This window comes from Lithobates pipiens, unplaced genomic scaffold (assembly GCF_037356315.1).
Source record: "Lithobates pipiens isolate NorthernLeopardFrog02 unplaced genomic scaffold, aLitPip1_a1.2 Scaffold_10, whole genome shotgun sequence".
Lineage (NCBI taxonomy): Eukaryota > Metazoa > Chordata > Amphibia > Anura > Ranidae > Lithobates > Lithobates pipiens.
Window position 1 is genome coordinate 66,078,272 of NW_027507686.1, and position 21,710 is coordinate 66,099,981.

General features: G+C 49.2%; 1 protein-coding gene across 1 annotated transcript in view; it reads left to right on the plus strand.

Annotated features, from left to right (window-relative positions):
* Nucleotides 1-14,485: 14,485 nt before the first annotated feature.
* Nucleotides 14,486-21,710, plus strand: part of FERMT3 (FERM domain containing kindlin 3) — a 110,435-nt gene continuing 103,210 nt past the window's right edge. Inside the window, exon 1 of the mRNA XM_077455772.1 lies at nucleotides 14,486-15,089. The gene's annotated coding sequence lies outside the window, so the exon portion shown is untranslated. The remainder of the gene's footprint in view (nucleotides 15,090-21,710) is intronic.

The following is a 21,710-nucleotide window of genomic DNA, read 5'->3' on the forward strand; positions in this document are numbered from 1 at the left end:
AGGCTGTTCATACTCACTCAGTCACTATGAGATTAATTTCCTGTATTCTGCAAAAAACCTGGCTGATCCTGCTGTTCTCTATCTCCATCTTCTGTCCATGTCCCCAATTCAGCTAGGTATTTTGAAGCTGTGGTGGCAACTCTGCAAATGCTCAGTTTGCAGTGAGTTTCTATGCTGAACATTTCCTCCCCATCACATCTGAGCAGCCCATGTGACTATATGTAGACTCACACATCTGGGTGTATACACAGTGATAAATGACAGCCCACTCCCTCCCTCCTCCTCCATGCCCACTATCCAGCTAAACACAATGAGGGTTGGATATTACATGTAGATTAATGGAGGGTTCACCTCCCTCATATTCTAAGACACAGGCTGGAGCAATATGTAAATCCGCCCACACCATGTTATTGTCAAAAAATAATAAAGATTTGATTTCAAATATATATTTGCATGACAATTTGATATTTTATTTATATGAATAATTTATTTTTACTCTGTAGTCCAAAGGCTGTTTTTTTTTTTTAACATATGACCAGCAGCAGAGGACTAGAAGCTCCTCTTGCTTAAGATTCCTTGCAGAAAGAAAGAGCTGAGTCGTGTGACAGCTATATATCGATTAGCAAAGAGGTACCTATATGCAGGGGTCAAGTCCAGGGGAAAAAAGTGTGGAAACTCCCACCCAAGATCCACTCACCCCCCACTAAAAACAAAAAAATTATACGCTCATATGCACGAACGCTTCAAAAGTGGTATTTTTCATCCAATTTTTGTATTGTGTATATGAAGCTTAACTGTTAGTACATAAAAAAAACAATAAACATAAATACGGTAATTCTCTGAATAATCAGCATTCATTCAATTGTGCTTCCATGCAAATGTGAACATCGTGTTCTGATCTTTATTGGGGAATGTTATTTTGTATATAGAGTGTTTATGTGGTGAGTTTACACTTTTCATTGAACAGAGTTTGGATAACACAGGGTTAAACGGAAAGGTCATAAATGAACTGCACATTATCTGGACAGAATGCTTGGGGAGATAGTGATGTGTTCCTGCTTAGGAGATGTATGTTAGCTTGGGGGGCTGCAAACTCTGCAGGGCTCCAACACACACTCGCTGCTATTCCAACCCTTCACATAATTTCCACATAAACTTCCCTCCTGGCATTAAACATTGCCAGGTATTGTGCTCAGCTTACCACCCTAAACTGATGTTCCTCCCTCAGCTCACCTCTCTCCCTGCATGTCCTGTGAGCAGAATAGCTGTGCTCCTCCTCTGGGTTCTCTCATCATATGGCACTGAAGATAGAGGAGGGGGGGGATTTAGCGGGACACATAGAGCAAGTATGCAGGAGACTGAGGGGGGATGAGGTGACAGAAAATCAAGAGGGACCGGTGGGGAGGAGCGCATCATGAGAGGTCTGACTAAATACAATCTCTTAGCAGCAGGGACCTGATCTACCCGTCAGCTAGCTGTGATTGACAGGTAGATCGAAGCGGAAGCTGTCATGGGGCCCCCTACTGGCAATGCCTGAATGGTCAGGTCACTAGGTCACTTGGTCACTTACTATTGTGAGCTGTGTCGGCAGCTGCTGGTGTAGTACCTGCCACAAAGCTTGCATACTTCAAAGTCTTGCAGGACACGGCTGCTAACGGGAACTTAGTTCCTGTTGCAGAAAAAGTACAGGAACTCAGTTCCCATGGGTTCCCACAGGACTTGAGCCCTGCCTATATGTTTTTTTTAATTTCAATAATTATAGTGCCATCATCTACATACAGGGATAGAAGGGACAATGTAAATTAACCACTTCAGCCTCGCAAAGTTTTATCCCCTTTCTGACCAGGCCATTTTTTGCGATACTGCACTGCGTTATTTTAACTGACAATTGTGCAGTCGTGTGATGGTGTACCCAAATGAAAATAATGTACTTTTTTTCCCCACAAATAGAGCTTTCTTTTGGTGGTATTTGATCACCTCTGCGTTTTTTATTTTTTAGGCTATAACTTTACTTTCTGCTATGAAGGACGGTTCACACTTGTGCGATGCCAGACATCGCATGTAATTGGCAGCGCACTGCTGTTCACATTACATGAGATGTCTGTGTGGTGCAATATCAGCCATACAGATAGTATGGCTGATATCGCACCGCATTCGGTCCAAACACCCACAGGACCCTTTTTTCTGTTCGGACCAGAATCAGATCGCATGTGTGTTCACACATATGCGATCCGATTCATGTCCAAACTGTCAGTTCACAGTGCGATACGCGAGCTGAAATTGGGGTGTCGTTAACATATAATGACACTCCCCAGCAGTTCGCATATGGCAGTGTGAACTGCCGTGCGTGTCTGGTGCGATGCGGGAAACCGCAGTGGATTCTCAGGGTTCTCGCATCGCACAAGTGTGAACCGGCCCTAAAATATATCCAATAATTTTTTTTTAAAAAATACAATTTCTTCATCAATTTAGGCCAATATGTATTCTCCTACAAATTTTTGGTAAAAAAAATCCCAATAAACGTATATTGATTGATTTGCACAAATGTTATAGTGTCTACAAACTGTTGGATATTTTTAGGGAATTTTTATTGAAATTTTTTTTTATTTACTAATATTAGTGGTTATCAGTGATTTTTAGAGGGACTGCGACATTGCAGCAGTACACCTAATGCGGCGTACACACGGTCGGACAATCCGATCACAGCAGGAGTGGGTTGGCGACACACGCACGCGCCCCAGACCTCATGCATGAAATCACATACAGGTACGTGATTTCGCGCAGCCAGGCCTCCCTGCCGCAGTTTATATGCGTTAGACGGTTTGTAAGTGGTTAAACAGTGCGTGTTTAGCATCATAGACCATATACGTAAGCCATAGACAGAGCAAATTTCTTTCCTGCAACAACGGGTTAGTTTCTAGTGCTGACGTCATGCCACTGCGCGATTCTGGGCTGGCAGCAGCTTTTTTTGTAAGTGACTTTGCAGATTATCTATGCGGTTTGTTTTTTATACCACTTTACAATAAGAACTATACTATTGCAGATTATCCTTAGCTCCTGGCGAGCTTTATTTATTCCAGCTCCATGTCCTCGGATACAGTTTCTGGGAAAGTGTACAAGCACACTGAGGATTCTGACTTGAGTCAAAGGCGCGTATGCTACTGTAGTGGCAGCCATCTGTTCCAGTATAAGTGTTGACTTCACAGGGAGGTGGTGGCTGGCCTCTGAACACTAATGGCGCGTACACACGGGCAGACTTCTCCTCGGACTGAACTCCGAAAGACTTTTCAACGGAGTTCCATGGAAACTGACTTGCCTACACACGATCACAACAAGGTCCGATTGTTTAGAACGCATGAACACGCCTCGCCAGCGTGAGGCACAATCTGACAGAAAAATGTCTTCATGCTATTGTGCGCAGGCGCTGTCTCGCTGACACAACAGCTGATTGTAAATTCAGCTGTTGTGCTGCTCTATAGGGCGCATGCGCAGTACATTCCAGGCACTTCTCAATAGCGGGCACTATCCGACAGAACACCGGCACAAGCCTAGAACAGACCAGCCCTTCACTTCTTCACTCCCTTGTCAGTGGAGATACTCTCCCTGACAGGCACTTTGTATTCCCCGCCTGGCGTCACTCGTTAAGACCCCTTTCACACTATGCAGCTACCGGCGTCAGCGTTAAGCAGTGCTATTTTTAGCACCGCTTTACCGTAGTTTTTGCGGTGCAATTTGTCCACTAGCGAGCGGTTTTACCCGCCCGCTAGCGGCCGAAAGGGGGTCAAATCTGCACCGGAGCAGCGTTTTGCTGGCAGTATTACAGCACTGCCCCATTGATTTCAAAGGGGAGCAGCGGTGGAGCTCCAAAGAAGCTGCTGACAGGACTTTTTCTGACACCCTGCCAGCACACCTCTCCAGGGTGAAAGCCCTCGGACTTTCACAATGGAGTGAATGGAACAACTGTTTTAGGACGTTTTGCAGGCGCTATTTTTTTTTTTTTAACAAACCAGAATGTTCCTTTATTGCAATCAATTAAGGCACAGTACAGTAAGTAGACCAACATGGACCAAATCCAAAACATAGTATGTATACAGTAGGCAGGCATAACATGGAAATGTATAACAGAAGGAAAGAAGAGAGATGAGTAAAAGTAAAAGGAAAGAAAGACACCAGTTCTCAACCATATTTAACGGGTGACAAGTTATATTGCTAGCGCCGGCGTGGCTAACCCACGCCACCCTCATACATCCATCATTCCACCACCAACACCTGATCAAAGGCCTGAAAAACATAGGAAGTACAAAAAGTACCCGGGGGTCCCATTTTCCCCCCGTGAACCCTGCCCGTTAGGCCGTCCATGCCCTCCAGACCTTGTTGAATTTCTGGGGGCAATTCCTATTCATATAGGTAAGTTTGTATAACGGGAGCACCGTATTAATCGACTTTTCCCACATTCCAATCGTAGGGGGGGAGGAAGCGTACCTCAATATGATTTCCCTTTTGGCATAAAACAGAAGATAGGTCAACAACAGTTTAGTATATCTAGGCCTTTGGTCATCATCCTGAATCCCTAATAAGGCCAGCTCCGGCGACAGGGGGAGCTCTAACTGGAGACGCCCATTGATAGTGTCAAATACCTGAGCCCAGTATTCAGCAATCTTGGGACAGCCCCAGAACATATGCAGATATGTGCCTATAGACTGTCTACATCTGGGGCAGTCCCTCGACCGCTGGGGATAAACCTGATGGAGCCTCAGAGGGGTGTAATAGACCCTGTGCAAAAAATTTACCTGGATCAACCTTTCCCTGGAGGATATAAGGGTAGCTGCACTATCTGCCAGACATTCCTCCCAATCCGACCTGTCCAGTCCGGGTAAATCTGCCTTCCATAAGTCCCATAATTTGTGCACCTTAGCAGAGTCAGTCCGCAGTAGGTTCAGGTACAATGCAGACAGGGGCTTATCCATTCTCTCCTGCACTAACATCTCCTCAATGGGGTCCATTCGCAACCTAATCGGATACGGGAATTGGGCCCTGACAGCATGGCGCAGCTGGAAGTATCGGAATGCCATCCAATCCGGTAGGTGGTACTTATCCTGCAGGGCCGCGTATGAGAGCAAGACTCCAGCAACAAATATATTCCCCAAGGTCTCGATCCCATACCTGGCCCATACCTGTGGGTCCGGCACCATCTTCATATGGAGGAGACTAGGGTTACCCCAAAGTGGGCAATGGGGAGACCAGTCCTGTGGGTCAACCAGCCCCCGCCTGGCCACCGCCCATGCCCTGAGGGTAGTTTTTGTAGGTGCCGGGAGCCCGCTGCCTGCCCGTCGCCCCCTATACACCAGGCTGCTCAGCTCACGAAGCGACCCCACGACCTCCGCCTCCAAGCACACAGCCACATTCCCCCTAGGGAGGGCAAGCCACCACCGAGCCGTCACCAAAACCGCCGCCCAGAAGTACGCTCAAAAGTCCGGTAGTGCCAACCCCCCACAGCAGATAGGAAGCATCAGGGTGGACCTGGCTAACCGGGGCGTCTCCCCCTTCCAAATAAAGGAGCCCACGCATCTGTCGACCTCCGCAAAGAAGGAATTGGGTATCCAGGTAGGGCTGTGGCAAAAAACATATAAAAACTTGGGGAGGAAAATCATCTTCAGCAAATTTATACGACCCATAAGGTTCAGGGGGAGGGAGGCCCATGCGGTGCACCTGGTCCGAAGCTGAGTCAAAACCGGCTGCAGATTCAGCTCCCCAAAGCTTGCCAGCTCCCTCTTAACCTGGATACCCAAGTACCGGAACTGGTCAACCCAACGAAGAGGGATGTCAATACTAATGTCCCGGGCCTGCAGGTCAAGCGGGAATATGTTGGATTTTGACCAGTTGATCCGTATGCCCGAAAACCTACCAAAGGTATCAAAAATCTCCAGGGCCGCCGACGGAGTCATCCGCGTCCTGGAGATACAGCAGGGCATCGTCTGCGTACAACGAGATCTTTTCTCAATTGAGCCAAAGGCTCAATTGCAAGTGCAAATAGGGCCGGGGAGAGGGGGCAGCCCTGCCTTGTGCCCCTCTGTAATGGGAAGGATGCCGATAGCCTATCATTGGTCCGGACGCGAGCCCGAGGCTCCCGATAGAGTATCCTTAACCACCGAAGGAACCTAGGCCCAAACCCAAATCGACCCAGGATCTCCCATAGGAAGACCCACTCCACCGAATCAAACGCCTTTTCGGCGTCCAGGGAGGCGATGACCCGTTTCCCGCTATTACTGTGCGCTGTGGACATATTAAGAAAAAGGCGCAGGAGGTTGATGTCAGTACCCTTCCCAGGCATAAACCCGGTTTGATCTGAGTGGACCACCTCCTCCAGAACCGTAGACAACCTGTTAGCCAGGATTTTTGCCAACACCTTGACATCCACGTTCAAAAGTGATATCGGACGGTAGGAGGAGCAGTCCTCAGCATCCTTGCCTGGTTTGGGAACCAACACCACCACCGCCTCATACACAGATGCCGGCAGAGCCTCCAAACGAAGGCAATGGGCATACAGGGACACCAACCGCGGGGCCAATAAATCAGTATAATGGGAATAAAATTCCTTAGGCAGGCCATCCGCCCCAGGGGTCTTCCCCACCTGTAATTGCGATAAAGCGGCCTGGACCTCTTCCAGAGAAATATCCTTCTCCAGAGCCGAGCAAGCCTGAGCACCAAGAGTCGGGAGGGGAATGCCCTCCAGGTATTCGGACAGTTCCTGAAAGCTGTAGTCCACCCTGGTCGAGTAGAGGTACTGGTAGTAGTGGGCAAATCTAAGATCGACAGCTGGGGATCGCAGCAGCGTCCCATTCAAATCCCGCACCCCGGTAATGTGGTTAATTGCAAACTGTCCCTTGGCCAGCCATGCTATCAGGCGGCCGCTCTTGTCCCCGTACTTCAAAATTTTTTGGGCCGTGGTCAGGAGCGACTTCTGCATCCCCTCCACCTGATACATGGACAACTGGCGCAACGCAAACTGCCATTCACCATAGGCCAGGACAGGCCACATACCCTGCCTCCTTCTCCCTGGCCACCCATTCCAGCTCGTCCAATGAGCAGGAGGCCTGCCTGCGAGCAGCTGAGATCCGAGCGATATACTCCCCTCTAGTCCAGGCCTTAAAGGCATCCCACGTAACCAAGGGGGACAAGGCAGCTTCATTCTCCAACCAGAAGTGACACATTCCTTCCTGTATTGCTTCCTGAACCCCCTCATCCTCCACCCAGTATCTGGATAGCCTCCCAACCCGCTCCCCCGGGTGGCCATAGGACAGCCGAAGGAGCAGTGGAGTATGATCCGAAATCCCCCTGGACAGGACATCTACCTCAAACACCCACCGGAGCATGGAGCTAGAAGCAAACATCATATCAATGCGAGACAGGGTACGGAATGTATTGGAGTGGCACGTAAATTGCTTGGACTCAGGGTTAGAATAACGCCATACATCAGTCAGGGCAAAGCTATCAGCCCAGGCAGCCAGTCCGGGCATCCACCTAGACACCGCTCCCAATCTATCCAGATCTGGGGTGAGAGTCAAATTAAAATCCCCCATTACCAGAACATCCTTCACCCCGTAGGAAATCACCCACTGCATCAACTCATGAAGTAAGGCCACATCCGCCGGGGGGGAAGATATAATCCCACGAGAACACAGGGGCTATTGGCCAGTAGGGGATGTATGATCACGTACCTTCCCGCAGGGTCTGTTCTGACACTCAAAAGCTGAAAGGGCAACTGCTTGTGTATCAGGACGCTGACCCCCCTGGAATAAGTAGAGTATGTGGAATGGTAGTGTGAACCCACCCAGGCCCTCTTCAAACCCAAAATCTGGGAGCCCAACAGATGAGTCTCCTGTAATAAACAGACCTGTGGGGAGTACTTCTTAAGGTAATTAAAAACAAGTGTCCTCTTTTTGGCAGAGTTCAATCCCCGTACATTCCAGGAAATCATCGAAACCTGAGTCATGGTGCTAGTGGAAGAGAACAGGGCATACAGGGCTTAGCAGGAGTAGTGCCAGGCAGTACCAATGCCCCCCCCAGGAGGGAGCTACCAAACCACCCCCACCGCCCCAACCCCACCCCTCAGTCTACCATGTGAAACATATGAGCTTGCCACAAAGGAACATAAAAACTGAACAGAGTAAAACAAACTTGAACATTATAAACTGATGCCCACGGAGTGAGCAAACCTTGGTCAGCAACGGCCAACCTCCCCCCCCCCACCCCGCAGATCCCACCCAAGGTAAGTCTGCATTTTCCCCCTAGAAACTGGCCTGGAGGCAACCAATAGTCGGGAGGCGTGCGTAAATCCAAGAATTAGCAATGCACATCGCCTATGCTGCAACAGCAGTTAGAGTCCCGCAAACAGTGCTGCCCACATGACCTTGCAAAGCAGCATAAGATCCAAGAGATGCTACCATAATAGTGGAACCATTGTGGGAAGTTCACCTGGGCTAAGCCAGGGGCTCAATCTTAAAGTACCTTGTGCCTTGCAGGTGTGGATGGAAGGACTATTCCTGGCACGGAGAAGGGTGGCCACGACCAATACAGGTGCACTCGTAGTTCGCTGCTCGGAGGGGGGGGGAGGAGGGGGGACGCCCCCCACCACAACGGGCAGAGGAAGCAGTTCCCAATGCCATGAATACCGCCACAGTGTCCACCAACACAGGAGTCCAGGGCAGAAGTTAAAGGTACACCGGGTTAGTTCGAGGCCAGGTTGAGTCCCACAATACCCCCCACCCCTGTTCCATGCGACCAAAACAAAGTACGGAACGGACCTTCCACCGAGGCATCCCTCTCCCATTCAACAAATCCATAATTGTACATCCACACCATAGTCAAAGGAAGTCCAGCTACTACTCACAGTCCAACAGCCAAGGGAGCAAGGTACGTTGGTGCAATCGTTAGGTAAATCCTTATCCCCGAGGGGGGATAGTTTCCAGCCACGCGGCCGCCTCCTTGGGGGAAGTAAAGAATCTAGTAGTCTCCCCATCAATCACGCGGAGCTTGGCAGGGAAGAGTGCACTGTACTTGATACCTTTTTCCCGCAGAGCCACCTTCACCGCATCAAACGAGCGCCCGAGCTTCTGCGTCTCCAGGGAGAAGTCAGGAAATAACATCAAGCGGTTATTCTGGTAAGTCACTTCCCCCGCCGCTCTAGCCGCCTGGAGCAGCTCATCCCGGTCCCTGAAATTCAGGAGACACAGGATGAAAGTACGAGGGGGAGATCCCTGCGGGCCAAGCTGTGGCGGCAGTCTATGGGCTCTCTCCACCGTAAAGTAGGGGGACAGGTGCGCTGCATGGAGTAGAGAACGGAGCAGCTCCTCCGCAAAGACAGCAGGATTCGGGCCCTCCACTCCCACCGCCAGGCCTACGATGCGCACATTGTTCCGGCGGCACCTATTCTCAGAATCCTCGGCTCTGTGCTCCAGCAATTTGACACGGGCCTGCAGGGAGCGGAGATCGATCGTATTTTGCCCCGCCGCGTCCTCCACCAGTCCCACTCGATGCTCGGCCTCCGACACCCGGGAGCGGACTTTGTCCAGGTCCTGCCGAAGGAGGCCCACGTCCATCTGCACCTCCTCAATCTTGTTGGTCAGGGCCGCCTGGCAAGATGTAACTGCCGTCTGACATGCAGCTATCGCCGCCATGACTTCAGGAATCCCAGGGGCCGAAACAGCGGGTTCCTCCCCCGAGTCCATCTGGGACGCCATGTTGCAGCGCGGCAGCCGGTCTCTAGGCCCAGAGGGAATCAGGCTGGGCTCCGGAGGAATGTCCGGGGGGAATTTAAGTTTCTTACCCCCTTTACCACATCCAGGCAGTCTGGAAGGCATTCACCAACCCCCACGCTCAGAATGTCAGCAATCCACACGGTATTTCGGGCAACAGGATAAAAGAGGCAGCAGAGCTCTCTGGCACACGTCCACTCACTCCGCCATCTTGGACACGCCCCCGCAGGCGCTATTTTTAAACGCTATAGTGCCTGCAAAACGATCCAGTGTGAAAGGGGTCTAAGTGGCCAGCTGGAGGTGGGATTGGAAGACTCAGAGGGAGAGGAACATAGAAAGGAATTGGAGTTGGGACCATATGCACTGTGAGTGACCCACTGTTACCAGCACCGCGCTCTGCCCATTCCTCCAAGCAGATCCATGTCGGGAGGAGGAGAGTAGAGGAGAAAGTCAGCTGATTATCTCAAGTGAAAGGGGGGGGGCTCTCCCCTTTGTTAGCAGATATGCAGACAGTGTTCCCATGTCAGGAGAAGTGTTACTGGAGACACTGTGAGCCCAGACTGAGAGCACTGAGGAAGGAGGGGAAATCGACTGACACTGAGAGAAGGCTAGTGCCAGTGTCACCATCTGATACCCCCACCATTCCTCTGCTTCTGATCCCACCCCCCCACCACCATCCCTCTGCCCCGGATCCCACCCCCCACCACCATCTGTCTGCCACTGATCCCATCCCCCCACCACCATCCGTCTGCCACTGATCCCACCCCCCCACCACCATCCCTCTGCCTCTGATTCCACCGCCCCACCATCATTCCTGTGCCACTGATCCCATCTCCCACCGACATCCTTCTGCCCCTGATCCCACCCCCCCATCATCATCCCTCTGCCCACCACCATCCCTCTGCCCCTGATCCCACCCCTCCATCATCATCCCTCTGCCCACCACCATCCCTCTGCCCCGGATCCCATCCCCCACCACCATCCCTCTGCCCCTGATCCCTCCCACCCTCCACCACCATCCCTCTGCCCCTGATCCCTCCCACCCCCCCGCCACCATCCCTCTGCCACTGATCCCTCCCACCCCCCCACCACCATCCCCCTGCCACTGATCCCATCCCCCCACCGCCATCCCTCTGCCCCTGATCTCACCCCACCACCATCCCTCTGCCCCTGATCCCATCCCCCACCACCATCCCTCTGCCCCTGATCCCTCCCACCCTCCACCACCATCCCTCCCACCCCCCACCACCATCCCTCTGCCCCTGATCCCTCCCACCCCCCCCCCCCACCACCATCCCTCTGCCACTGATCCCATCCCCCCACCACCATCGCTTTGCCCCTGATCTCACCGCCCACCACCATCCCTCTGCCCCTGATCCCACCCACCACCACCATCCTTCTGCCCCTGATCCCATCCCCCCAACAACATCCCTCTGCCCCTGATCCCACCCCCCCCACCACCAGCCCTCTGTCACTGATCCCATCCCCCTACCGCCATCCCTCTGCTCCTGATCCCATCCCTCCCCCCCCACCACCATCCCTCTGCTCCTGATCCCATAATTTCTCCCCACCACTGCTGTCACTGATCCCAGTGGGGCACTCTGGAGGATGTAAGGGGGCACTTTGGAGGTACTGGTTTAGTACTTACAGACTGCTCCCTTACAGCCTCCAAAATGTGTCACTGCCTGTTTCAGGGATTCAGGTGCATGCTCCCACCCACCAACTCCCCTGTGAACTCTGTTTATATCAAATCAAACCTAATTTAATTTGTATTGTTTTAAATATTTTTATAGCAGTTTGCTATCTTCACCCTGGGCACCAAATGACCTGTGAGCCCATTATTACAAGGAAAGGCAAACAATCAACAAGGCAAACAGGCAGCACAGTGGCTAAGTGGTTAGCACTTCCGTTTAGCAGCACTAGGGATGTTGGTGCTAGGGACATTGACAGTTGACACTACCTGCTTGGAGTTTGTATGTTCTCCCCGTGCTTGCGTTGGTTTCCTCCCACACTCAAAAAACATGCTGGTAGGTTACTTGGCTCCTGTGTATGTTGACCCTACTATGTGCATGAATGTGATCAATGCCGCATACACACAACCAGACTTTCCGGCAGACTAGGTCCGACGGTCTTCCCGACTGACTTTCAGTGGAGTTCCGACAGACTTTCCGAACGAACGGACTTGGCCACACATGAACAGACTAAGTCAGTTCGAAAATCCATTCATTTTGAACGTGATGACGTAAGATGGGACTAAAATAGCCAGTAGTCAATAGCTTCCTTTGCGTTGTATTTGGTCCGTCGGACCAGCATACAGACGAATGGTTTTCCCGATAGGAATTGAGTCCGTCGGACAGATTTGAAACATTTTCTATTTCTAGGTCCATCGTATTTTTTTTAATGAAAAAACAATCGGATTATCCCACACATGATTGGATTGTCCGACGGACTGATTCCATCAGACCTAGTCTGCCGGAAGGTCCGATCGTGTGTATGTGGCATAAGGGATTTTAGATTGTAAGCTCCTTGAAGACAGGGACTGATGTGAATGTACAATATATGTATGTGCTATAAAAGCGCTATAAAAATTGATGTGGTCATATAAGTACCTGTAATAAATATATAAATAACTACACCAATAGTTAAGAATAAGCTCACCTTTAAAAAAAAAAATTAATGCACATTTTTTGCAGGTAAAAAAAATTTACATTTATTTTTAATTTTTTATATGCTGCAGGAGCTGGATATTGCACCTGCGATCTGCTGATCACACAATATCCAGTTCCTGCAGACTCTCAGTATAGCTATCTGCCTGTACCTCATACAGACAGGCAGTTGCCTGAGAGCAGGAAGATCAATGGACGTCAAGAGTGCTGACCAGTGCCCTCCCAGCTCAGTGAAAACTACAAGCCTTCAGCTGCAGTGGCTGACAGTACTTGTAGGCGTTCATTCACAGAAAATTGTGAACAAATGACACGGCCATGTGGGCGGAGCCCTGCATGGCTGTCCTGTTTTCAAATAGTAACAGCGGTAAAGGGAGAGGATCACCTGCCCACTGTCACAGGGAGAAGGATGAGGGGTGGAGGTTGTAGATGCTGGAACACATTGCATGTTCCACCCTAAAAACGGGAGGAACATGTAACATGTTCCAAAGGTGATCTTTTAAAACTGTGAAAACATTTGAAAGTGTACAATACCTTTAAAGAGACACTAATTGGGCAAAGTGACAGTGCCTCCTTGCTACCTTAGACCCCTTGCTTCCAGGTACAGGGCTTTCTAGTATAGGGAACATTTGACCTCCCCTATGTAATGATGCTCAGGGCTAAAGCCCCATACACACTATCAGTTTTTCCTTCAGGTTTACCAAAACCATGTAGTGCAAGGGCCTGCCTGATTGCATACAGATTGAAACTCCTAAGGTTTGACCTCATATTATATGGTTTTGGTAAATCTGACGGAGAAACTCAGCAGAAAAACTGATAGTGGGTATGGGGCTTAAAGTGGTTGTAAAGCCTTATAAACCACTTTGACCTACAGGTAAGCCTAGATTAAGGCTTACCTGTAGGTCCAAGCAATATCTCCTAAACCTATATGGTTTAGGAGATATTTGCCCGAAAACGGGCACCGCTGTCTACGGCGCATGCGCCGTAGACAGCGGCGCGCAGGTGCACTGAGCGCGGCATTTCCAAAAATGGAGCTGCCGCGCGTGTGTGACGTCATCGCGACTTCGCCGAATGACAGCGGCGGAGCTGCGAGACGCCACCAGCAAGATGGATGCGGCGGACTACAGGGGACAGCGGCGACTTCGCTGGCTCCTGTGTCAGGTAAGTGACACATAATGGGCTACTATGCAATGCATAGTAGTCCATTATGCTTTGCCTTTGCAGGGAATGAAAGAGGAAGTAAACCCATCAGGGTTTACTTCCTCTTTAAGTGGCCAGTTGTCTTGAACACTGTCCTTCCAGGAGGGGCAATGACAATATCAAGCATGGTAAACCCTGACACTATCCGACACTGGAGCTTACCAAGAGTGGAGGTAGCACGGGAGCATGAATTGGAGAGTATAACTTTCTGAGGGTTAGGGGGAGGTTCTCATGAGACACTTTCTTTACCCTATCAGCCACTTTTATTGCATGTCTTTGCAACAAGCTTTTAGTGCTATTTAGCACACTTTAAGTGCCATTGTTGATTGATAATGAAAGGTCTATATGTGATGCATGTAATCTCTGTGTGCAAGGAGAAAGGCAGGAGATTAAGATAACTTTTCATAGAGAACATTTTAACCAATGCAGTCACCATTTAGAAATGCAGATATCCCAGAAACATATATAGGCCATGTTGTGTCAATATAAGGGAAGTACTGTTCCTGCCTTACACATATTAATATACAAATTAATAGCCATTATACATAACAGTAAAAAAAAAAAATCTAGAGCAGGTTGCATTACATATTTATGATATAGGATATTTCATTAAATAATAATCTGGGCAATCATAAAAGCTGCATCAAAAGGAAGAGACTGTCTAGAAGAGGTGCTGGTGGCATTTCCCAGGGCTGACTAGTACCACCAGGATACACCTGACTGTCCGAAATAGAATGTTCTGCTGTTTTTAGTATACAGGCCATCAGAGACTGTAATTCGGGTGAACAGTAACAACTGTTGTAAAGGAGAAGTGCTGCTAAGAGAGGAAACTGAAGGAGGAAGAAGACAAAATTGGTGTGGGTTCAGTGTTTTATCACAACGGCAATAGCCGAGGCGAGCAGAGCAACGCAGCACACTGGAAATAACTGAGGTATGGGCAAAATCGTACTGAAGATAAAAGCTGAGGAGACCTCTGAAGACCAGAGAACACTACTGTGCTGAAGAGTCTGAAGACGAATAGGCTACGAGGTCCTAAAGAGGCACTGGGCAATATTAAGCTAGGTTAAGAAGGGAATGAAATAGACGAAAAAGTATTAAAGAGATCACGCAATCACAAGGAGGAAAGCTTTGGGGAAAGGTGAAAAAAACCAGAAACCACACAGGAAATGCTCATATGAGGGTGAGTACGCCACACATAACAGAACATAGTAAAGGAAGAGAAATGGTAGGTGCACAAAAATGAAATGCACGACAAATAAAAAAGCAAATGAAAAGAAATAAATGATTGAAGGCAACTACAAGATAAGAGAGAAACAGCGGGCCAACTGAGACCGGAAAGAAGGGAGGAGACAGTATATAAAGGGAACGGTAATGTCCCTGATAGATCTCTGAGTTTGCAAACTGCTTCAGAAAGTCGGTTAAGCAGAGGAACTGAAAAGACACTAAAGATATTTCCGCAAAGAACAAAAAGGTAAGTTAACTTTTCATCTAATTTTAATGTATGGTCATGTAATTATACCGAATTTATCAACACTGTAAGAACAGTTCAATTTGTTAGATTTCTGATGAGACCAGAACAGACCTTCCCAGCATATGTACCATGAGCTGTTAGTGGGCTTGTTTGAAAGTAGGATATGAGGTCTAAAGAAGTATGCGAAAAACTCTATAATTGGTTTTAAACTCCCCAAATATCACATGTATAATGTAGAATCTTATATGCAATTAATTGCTTAATAGTAAATAATTTCCGCATTAGCAGGATACTTAGAATTGCATTTTAAAAAGGTAAGTTACAGCAATTGTACTAACACCTGCAATTATGTCAATACCATTGACGTCTAACCACCGGATCTCATCCACATTAATTAGCTCTAATGGCTTCCATTGCAGCATGGCCTATAAAAAGGCCTACGTAAAAATGATTTTTAAGAAATATTTTTTCTTTTCCTACTTCCTTCTGCAAGGTGCTGTACTAGAGGTCCAACTCTTTTATATTATCACTAGATATTACTTCTATCTTATTACAAACATATGCTATTGATGATTTATTAATAATCATTGCTCCAACTGATGTGTATATTAGCAAAAATTATGAGATAACCAGTCTACCAAATTCAACCTAGAACAATTCATTTAGGAAGTTGTAGAAACAAAGAAATATGAGAGTGGTGGCAGAAAAGTACTTTTTTTTTTCAATCTGAGCGTAGGCCTATGTTTATTCCAAGCATGTTTAAATTAGATTTTCACCGCTTGTGCACAGATCAGGGGTGTATGTGTATGGGAGGATAGGGGGTCCAAACCTCCCATAACATCCACAACATGGACGTTGCCAGGGTTGGACATCTGTGGCACAAGTCATGCATCTCTTGTGAGGTGCCTGGGGTCCTGAGGTGATGACAACCCAACATTTTGTAGCAGCTCTACATTGCCTCTTGCAATGCAACTGGCGCTTCTGTCGCATGTAATACAGGTAGGTGCAGTTCAGAACTGAGGGAGGCTGTCAGAGAGTTGCCCATAGCGGACGTGTCACTGGGCGCGCTGCGGGGCGTCGATGTGTGCTGGTGCGTGCTGGCGCTCCTGTGCGCGTGGCTGTGTAGGCGCGCGCGAGTGCGTGTACGGGTGTGCGCGTGCGTGCGTCGGTGCGCGTTGGCGCCAGTCGGCCTACTTAAGTGTTTCCCCATGGCGTGCTCGGTGCTGTCCGATCTGCAGCTTCCTGTGCCCTGTTACCTGTGACTTTGCTTGTGTTCCTGACCTCCTGTTTACCCGGCTCGTCCCTTGGATTATCCTGTCTGCTGCCTGCCTTTGACCTCGGCCTGCCTCTGACCTCGCATCTGCCTGCTCCTTTGTACCACGCTGCCTGCCTGCTGCCTACCCTGCTTGTGATCTGGACTTGAACTTGCTCATCCCTTTTCTGCACCGTCTGCCTGCTGTCATCTGTGCCTGTGGCTGGACCTGCTCACCATCTCCTGTTCGCATCTGCTCCTGCATCCAGCTGTGAGAGTCTGTCTACCTGTCCGAACCCAGCCGTCGGATCTCTCCTTCAGCATCTAACCCGCCAGGCTCTCATACCCGTCTGCGCTCCCATGCCACCTGTCCATCCTACCAGGGGCCGTGAACCAGACCCGTAAGGGAGACCTTCCCCTGCTATTTCGGGCTCACCTGTCAGGTACGTGGGTCTGACAGAGGCTCTCCTTAGCTACTCCTCACTTCTATCACACGACTTATCTGAAGGGAGGACCTCCTCTGAATTTCTGCTGTATCTGAGGTCTGGTTAGTGGGTTTAGGGAATCTATGACCTATGCACTTTGTGTGTAACACACCCCTGCACAGTCTTTCTTAGAAATGGCCCTAATCTATGATGCAACAGCTAGAAATAATGTCTTATTTGATCACTCAGACCCTTACTCAATCCCTTAAAGTTAGTGATGATGAAAATTGGGGGGATTTCGCTTTGCCCAAATTTCGGTGGAATCTGGAACTAGAGAAATGTCAGCATTCTTGTCTTCTTGAAAGGAGAAGTATGGCCAAAGTTGTTTTGGCTGCACTTCTCCTGTGGGACACATGAGTGCAGTTAGTTCTGCACTCCTGTGAACTATTTTCAGCAGTCCACGATTTGAAAAGATCTCGACCATATGGTCAGGATCTCCCCCAGAAGCCTGGACCGGCAGCTGCTCCCTCACCCTCTACAGCCCAGCACTCCAGTGAGTGCTGGAGAGGCAAAGCCGAGCTGAAGACAGAAAGCTGAGCGGTAAACAGTGTTCTCAGTTCTTGTTCTTAGAGGTGGCAAGGGACAGCTGCAGCTTAGATCGGGGGGTGCAGCTATCTAGATGAATATGATTTTATTTATTTTTTTAGATTACCATACTTCTCTTTTAAGAAAGGTATTTGTTTCTTGCTGCACATCAGCAGTGCCCATAATAAAATACAGTTGCAGCTGTCAAGAAGCCATTGATCATTTTGTCAGTGCTCGCATTTGTTGATAAAGCCATGAACATGAATCACAATCATACTCGCTCACTTTCATCTTCTTATTAAGCATAGTGCACTTCATCTGTCACGTTTGCCACACCCCATCTATGGTATCTATGATCACAATTTAATATCATATAATCATTTCCACATTATATTTCAATTATTTAAAGCCTACTTCTATTGAGTAGGGGGAGAAAAAAGATGAAGCCGTGCACAGTGCTGGATTGATTGAAGACTCAGGTATTCATAATTGCAAACTCGAAAATAAAATCATGGACTTTATAGGCACATATATATCAAATTACCAAATTTATTTATCTGCATTAAAATATTTTGTATACAATATAACAATTAGATTGCAGAATTATTTCTATTAAAACAGTTGTGAGTCGCGGACTATTTGTGTATCCCCTTAGAGGATAAATTGGCATATAAGCCCTATGCATCTAAAATATACAACAGAATTCACATATCCTCCAGACAATTGGGGGTTTGCTTGTCCTCGATTGACCTTTTGAATTGCGCTCAACATGTTATGCGACCTGTTCGCTTCTTCAGGAGCTTTAACAATCCCAAAAACCTAGCAGGGACCCCCCAAGCACAGCAGCAGTATACTCACTTGTCAGAATGTGGGGACATCCAAAACTGACATTTTAATTTTGGGGCTGTATGTCTCCACTTGTATTCCCTGAAGACGCAGGTAAGATTTTCAGGAGGTGGGGGAGAGAAGAAAGATGTAAAATGTTTTTTTACCTTAATTCAGAGCATACATTAAAGTAAAAAAAATGTTTTAGCTTTATAACCACTTTAAGCTTCTTCTTCCTCCAAGTAAAAGTTATTCTTTGTGTAAGCAGATACTCTTAGTTACTGTCACTTTTTGGTTATCATGCCATGTTACAGTAATTATCGTCTAGTGTCTCCTTAAAGCGGGAGTGTTAGGGTCCTGGTGTTGAAGCCCGACTTGTAGGAGGAGACCTCTCTTACAACGCTGGTTCAGGAGCCGCTGGAATGGGAACAGCGGTCTCGAGAGCACAGTGGGTAGGAGTGCCTGCTGGATAGGGCCGCTGGAACTGATAGCAGAGCGGAGATTCCTCTGGAAGGCTGAGCGACTGGAGGTTGCTAGAAGGCTGAGAAATGCAAGTAGTAGCTTCAGAAGCCGAGGACTGAACAGGCAGCAGGCTGGAGCAAGGTCAGACGGTCCGGGTCAGCAGGCAAGCAGACAGGTGGTATCAGTAGGCAAAAGAGGTGTCGGTAAAACTGGCAGAGGTCGGCAACGGAATCACAGGCAGGAGAGGTAGCGAGGTCAGGCAGGCCTGGTCGGGTTTGGAGAAGGCAGAGAAGTCAAGCGAAGCCGGGTCGGTAACGGTAGCAGGTAATCAGGTTCAGGATCAGGTATTCAGGTACACAGGAGCTGAGACGAAACAGCGCCGCACCAGCGCACTTGGGGAACCTTTAAGTGTTCAGTGGCGGCAAGTAGCGCACGCACACCACTCACGACCACGCACACGAGCGCGCGCACGAACGCTCGCGCGAACGTGCACACTAACGCGTAAACGACCGCGAGCGCGAACGCGCAGGAAACACGCGCCGACGCCTGTGTGCACGCAGCTGTGCCTGTCCATTGCTGGTAAGTTCCTGACAGGGAGTAAACCCAGTTTCAAAAAACACTTACATTCCCAGAATGCCGGAAATGCTAACTTTCACATTGGTTGTGCTCTCAACCAAACTTTCAAACCATCCAATGTCTGGTTTCATAACTGATCATATGTGCAGCATCATGGCAGTTGAAGAATCATTAGAGGCCAAGATGGCAGCTTCCTTGACTGAAAACGATAGAAGGGTTTACTTCCACTTTAATTATTGCTGGCTAATTGCTGCTGGGGTTGGGTCGCATGTGACTTCTTCCTATGCAGATGTGTCACATCCTGTCTATCATGGGGTACACTGTATATATATCTGCAGAGGACCAGCCCTGGGCTGTTGTCCCATGGGAGTTAATCTGTCAGGACATACTACTGCAATGTGATTTGTTCTCTGTTGACACCAAACCCCTTATTCAGGGACTCCAGAAACTATGGACTTGCTACAGATATTATCCATCACAGCTATGGGCTGCATATGGTTCCTTATGCGCCTTATCTTTTGGCTAACCGCTAGGGATAGTGTTATGTTCAGCAGCAAAGTCAGTTCTACCTCTGTTAAACTATGTGAACTTATTTCACATGTATGTGACGATTAAAGTGGTTCTAAAGGCAGAAGCTTTTTAATCTTAATGTATTCTATGCAAAAAAATAAAATACATTCAGTGCGCAGCAGCCCTCCTCATAATTACCTGAGCCCCATCTCGATCCAGCGATGTTGCACGAGAACCTCAGTTGCCTAGGACTCACCCTCCTGATTGGCAGAGACACAGCAGTGGGCACCATTGGCTTTCGCTGCTGTCAATCAAAGTCAGTGTGTCAATGAGGAGAGAGAGGGGGCAGGGCCGAGCCGCAGCTCTGTGTCTGAATGGACACAGAGAGCAGCAGCTTGGCTTGGGTGCCCTCATAGCAACCTGCTTGCTGTGGGGGCAATCGGCAGGAGGGACGGGCTAGGAGCACCGGCGAAGGACCCGAGAAGAGGAGGATCAGGGCTGCTCTGTGCAAAACCACTGCACAGAGCAGGTAAGTATAACATGTTTGTTATTTTTAAACAAAAAAAGACAAGACTTTAATACTTGAATATCGCTTTAATGAGAGATGGACAGTGGATAGAAAATGTCTACACACACCCCTGTTAAAATGTCAGGTTTTGGCGTGGCCTGGACATGGAGAGATAGAGACGTGCATTGCTTGAGCTCCCGGCCGTCTCTCACCTTATCTGCTGATTTACTCTGTTTAGCCGCACTATGCACACCTCAAGAAAGCGTGCCACACAGAGGAAGAGTAAACCCATCCGACCAGCGACTCCTTCGCCCCATCCAGGGGATATTGAGCGACTTTTTCAACTTTCCCAACACCGCTCACCGGGATCCAAAATGGCGACGGCGCGAGACCACAAGGAAGCTGACCGCGCTGCCTGCTCATCACCAGACCTCGACTTGGAGGCTTCTCTGGCTTCCCTGGCAGCTCCGTACCTCGGAACACCCCTGGCGACCCACAGCAATGCCCCAGACACTCCGGGGACCCCAAAGCAGACACTTCAGGTAGACACGGAGCTCCACTTACTCCTACAAGCGCTCCCCACGAAAACCGATATCACCACCCTTATAGACAGGGTGAAAGTGGCCCACTACAAGGAGATGGCTCTCGTCAGGGAAGAGGTAAAGGACCTTGCGACTAGAGTCTCCAGCTGCGAGCATTCCCTGATGGCCCTAGAGCAACGAATAGCGGCAATGGAGAACTCACAAGACGCCCACATGGATGCGCTGCTATCACAGCAACTACGGCTGGAGGAGATGGAAGACCGCAGCCGCAGAAACAACCTGCGGCTGCGGGGGCTGCCAGAGGCGATGGGTCCGGAGGATCTGGCGGATACTGTCACAGCGATATTCCGCAGTATAGCGGGTGTGGAGCTGCCGACTCGCCTGGAATTCGACAGGGTGCACCGGGCTCTGGGCCCCAAATCTGCGGATCCTGCCAGACCACGCGACATAGTCTGTCGGCTACACCATTATAGTCACAAGGAAGAAGTCCTGCGGAAGTCTTGGGAAGCTCCTGCCCTGGAATTCGATGGGGCAGAAGTGAGGATCCTTCCAGACATCTCCCGTGCCACCCTACAGCGGCGTGCTCTATTGAAGCCCCTGCTGGAACTTGCACGCTGTAGAGGAGCTACCTACCGGTGGGGCTATCCACTATCTGTTACGTTCAGGAGAGACCAGCGGTTCTTCACTCTCCGTACCCCGGATTCCCTGCCTGATCTATTCATCTTCTTGGACGCGGAGCCTATCACAGTCCCAAACTGGCTGGCACCTCTACCCCGCATGCAGGGATTCGATCCGAGACGTGGACTCCGCGTAGATCCGCCACCCAGACAGCAAAGGAGCCGCCGCAGACCCAGAGCGCCCTCGAGGGAGGACTCCCGGGAGCTATAAGGTAACTTTTGACTTTTTGTTCCCCCCCCCCCGCCGCCGCCACCACCA